At 37.1% G+C, this 4537-nt stretch overlaps 1 pseudogene; it reads right to left on the reverse strand.

Annotated features, from left to right (window-relative positions):
* Positions 1-2828: 2828 nt before the first annotated feature.
* On the reverse strand, positions 2829-3496 carry LOC122737047 (annotated as a pseudogene).
* Between the last annotated feature and the right edge of the window lie 1041 nt (positions 3497-4537).

Consider the following 4537-nt stretch of genomic DNA (forward strand, 5'->3'; position numbering starts at 1 on the left):
CTGTGAAATAATGTATCAAATCAAATTCTAAAGAGGCAGAACCAAAAAAAGTTCAGGGTAAGCCATTTTTTCAGACTAAGAAAACTTAGGACATCATCAGGACAGGTCTGTGACACCAGGTTGGGGGCCAGACTATAGTACATGCAGCTACAACATCAGTGGTAGGCCTTAGAGGTGGCAGTAGCAGCTTTGGGAGCTCTCAGCCCAGAGATGGTAAGGGAGTCAGACAACTGGTCATAAAGAGATTATAGGGGACCCTTTGCTGGCATAGGGTTCAGGACTGGGTGCTATTTTGCAACTGGCTGGCTCACATGCAGTCGCTGTTTGCAATTCCAGGTATGATAGGAATACTTTTGCTTGTAGCTGCAGGGTGACAGGGGATATAGTAATAATTAATAATTCCAGGGCTAAGAAGAACACTAACACTTGTGGCTCTCAAGTTAAGGGCCCTTCCTGAGTAAAGGGCAGAGCAAAGGACATAAAAGTAGTGGCCATAACTTTGCCTAGATCATACCACCTTGAAGCATTCTAAAAATATTGAACTATGACCAACAGACTATAAAAATTTGTATTCTCTTTTACCAAGTAACATCTCAGGGCAGGTAGGTGGTTCAGTGGACAAAGCACCGGCCCTAGATTCAGGAAGACCTGAGTTAAAATCCAGGCTCAGACACTTGACGCTTGCCAGCTATGTGACCCTAGGCAAGTCACTTAATCCTGCAAAAAAAAAAAAAAAAAAAAAAAGAAAAAGAAAAAGAAAAAAGAAAAAAAAAGAAGCAAACAAACAAACAAAAAACAACCAAGCAATATTGCTACTAGGTCTGTATCCCAAAGTGATCAAAGGGAAAAGAAAAGGACCAATTTGTAAAAAATATTAATAGCAACCCTTTTTGTGGTGGCAAAGAATAGGTAATATAAGGGATGCTAATCAATTAGGAAATGTCTGAGTAAGTTATGCTATATGATTGTGATGGAACAGCATTTTTCTATAATACATTACAAGCATGATTTCAGAAAAACCTAGGAAGACTTATGTTGACTGATGTAAAATGAACAGAACCAGAAGATCAACTTGTATAGGAACAACATTATTGTAATGATGAACAACTGTGAATGATGTAGCTATTCTGATCAATAAACTGATCGAAGACAATTCTGTAGGATTCAGGAAAAACGCTATCCACCTCCACAGAGAGGGCTGATGAGCTCCGAGTGTAATCTGAAGTGTGTGTGTGTGTGTGTGTGTGTGTGTGTGTGTGTATTCACTTTCCTAATTTTTCTTATTTGTTTTTTTGGGGGTTTTTTTGGCAACATGAACAATATGGAAATGTTTTGCATGATTTCACATGTATGATTGATATCATATTTCTTGCCTTTTCAATGGTAGGAGAATTGCTTGAGGGAGAAAAAAAATAGAACTAAATATTTTAAATGGATTTTTAAAATGAATAATAAAAATCAATCTCAAAATATCATAGAAAACTCAACCTATACAATATACTGAAACCTTACCATAATTGCAAATTGTTATCAACAATTGTCCAGACAAAAACATTATTTTATAAAACATAAGTACAACATTTTAATTGATGTTGACTTTCTGAATACTTATAAGTACTGTGGTAAAAATTATTTGTGGTAAAAATTATTGGAATTTAGCTGACTCATTTGGGAATGGCCACACCTGGCCCATCCCCTTGTGGGGGAGGGAGATCGAACACTAGTGGAGGGGAGGCGAGTAGTCTCTTCGAGGAGTCGCTTCCAGAACACTAGCTCACCAGCTCTCTCTCTCTTCTCGGTTTCCTGGTGATGTGAGAAATCTAACAGACTTTCCCGTTGTGGTGATTGAACACAAAAAGCCCTGCATTCCTTTGAATTAGCTTAAGTGGAAATGATCTGGGGATTGTATAGACTTAGGTTAGAGTTAAAAGGATTTATCTGTATTTCTTTTTCCCTATTTACTTATCTTTGATTTTTTATTAATTTCACCTTTGTTGTTTAATTAATTCCCAAGTAATAAAATCTGATCCTTTTGTGGAAAAGAAACTGTAAGGCTCCTTTCTTATTGGCCTGGGAGAAATATCTAAAAGGCCAATTCAGAGGGGAGGGAACTTTGAACCTAGAAGTCCCTCATTATTTCCGGGACCCCAATATTTCAGTGAGTCACCCAATTAACGCTCCATATATTAAATTTCGGCCCCTACAGTTTGTTGTCATTCCAATCATTACAGTACAAAATATGAACAAAAAAGTTCTCAGAATATAGAGTAGTAGTATAAATCAAAACCATAGAAGAACTGTATGAAATACATAGTCACTGAAAATTTAACATTTCTCTAGAGCTGGTCTAATCTGGTTCCAATACATGCCTATAAAATTATAGATCACTTTCAAAAACTATATGAGGTAATGTGACTATTACTATGGACCTTATTATATAGATGAAAATATATTGTATAAATACATACATATGTACACATATACATATGTATGTACATACATTACATACACATTAATGGAAGGGATTCTTTTTGTTATATTTGGGACTAGATGGCTTCTGAATTTCCTTCCAACAAAGTTTGCCTGAAGTCCTAGAAGCACACTCAAACACTTACTCACACACACACACACACACACACACACACACACACACACACACATACACACACTCTTTATTCTTTCTCTAGATTCAGGACCTTTTCCCTAGTACTCTAAGGAGTAAAGGAGGTAGTTTGTAGAAATTTCAGGAAACAATTTGATGGGGGAGTAGAGAGTATTTAAATTGTTTTATTTCATTTTTGACATCTAATAAACTATGTGAGTTTATATTTTTTTGTCCATTCTAGCAATTTAATTACAGTCTGTAATTTTTTTTTTAGGTGAGGCAATTGGGGTTAAGTGACTTGCCCAGGGTCACACAGCTAGTAAGTATTAAGTGTCTGAGGCCGGATTTGAACTCAGGTACTCCTGACTCCAGGGCTGGTGCTCTATCCACTGCGCCACCTAGCTGCCCCCTAAGTCTGTAATTTTTACTCTTGCATTTTCTCAATTGTTTCTTCCTTATATTTGTCCTTTTCCTTTCCTACTTGGTGAGATTTGGCTTTCTGTTCAATGATCTTTTTGTGATCTTTGTCCAGTTTTAGCCTTGTGATAACCACCTTGCTGGGATGAATGCCCACATGGACAATTGTGCCATTAGCCTTCTCCCACTGTACACACTCAGTGTAGATCACTTACTTCTTTCTGTAAACCTGGACTACCTTGCCAATCTGCTGTCCTTTGTAGTGTCCTCGAACTACCTGGACATCATCATCTTTTCAAATGGGCATGGAATGGACATTGTACTTCTGCCCCAGATCCTTTGAAAGAGGAGAAGACATAATCTTCCTCTGTATGTGGGAAGGGGCATTGAAATTCCTCTTACGGTTCTTGCTCCAGTCAGATGTCACAAAGGGATTGAATTTCATTTTGACCTCAGAGCCACCACAGAAGAGAAGAGACTGAGGAGTTACTTCTGCCTCCTGAGGAAGGCAGGGAAAAACGTGAGCTTATATTTTTTAATACAAAGTCACACAATTTGTTAATATCTAACCAATGAAGGGTCAGAGGAATTGATAGGAAGAAGAAATTCCAGATAGAGGGTAAGGGCAAAGCTAAAGAATTCCAATTTTAAGGGATATTGTCAAGCAATAGATCATCATCTTCAAGTCTAAATTCATAAACCAATGTGAATGGAACATTTTGACTTGCTTACTTACTTGAAGTTATGTGGTGTTACACTATGGAATGCTTTAATTCATATATACTAGGAAGACTTTAATGAAACCACTAGCATGGTACCTTTAATATGGTGCCAAAATCTGTTTCCCTAATATTAGCATATGGTTAGTTTCTAAAGTTAGTATATATGACAAAAATTCAATTACTGTTCAGTCACAATTACCCTCTTTCTTTAATCACTACAATAGCCCAAAAAGTATAGTGTACATGGTTTTGTGTCAGTGAATAAAAAATGATTTCAGGTTCAGAGTCCCTATCTGAAATGGTAGAGATGAGCTTAGAAAGTTTCTCATACAGTAATGCAATTGATTCTGGAAAAACTAATAAGAGCCTTAGAGATATCTCTTTTTTTTCCATTGTGAAGGGCAGGACCACCCTAGAACAGTTTCACCCAACGCCCCTACTCAAATACATAGCCTAATCTTTAAGGTAAATTGCCTATGTCATGTTGGAATAACCTAGGTAAGGAATATAGGAAATCTCATCCATAAACTTCAGATGAGAACTTTGGCATTCACTCTCTGGGCACAAGTCAATAAAGCCAGGATAGAAAACATAACTATATGATACAATCTGAGGTTGGGTCAGTAACAACTATTCCCTAACATTTTGTCATACCACTTATTTCACTCTTTGCTCCTCAATCTTTCTCTACACTTCTTCACTTGATAATCCACAAGAATTTCTAGGGAAGGGATTGAACATAGCGATAGTGACTCTGAACATGAACAATGTCCCTGGATTACCTCAGCTATGT

The sequence above is a fragment of the Dromiciops gliroides genome, chromosome 1 (assembly GCF_019393635.1).
Source record: "Dromiciops gliroides isolate mDroGli1 chromosome 1, mDroGli1.pri, whole genome shotgun sequence".
In the NCBI taxonomy this organism is placed as follows: domain Eukaryota; kingdom Metazoa; phylum Chordata; class Mammalia; order Microbiotheria; family Microbiotheriidae; genus Dromiciops; species Dromiciops gliroides.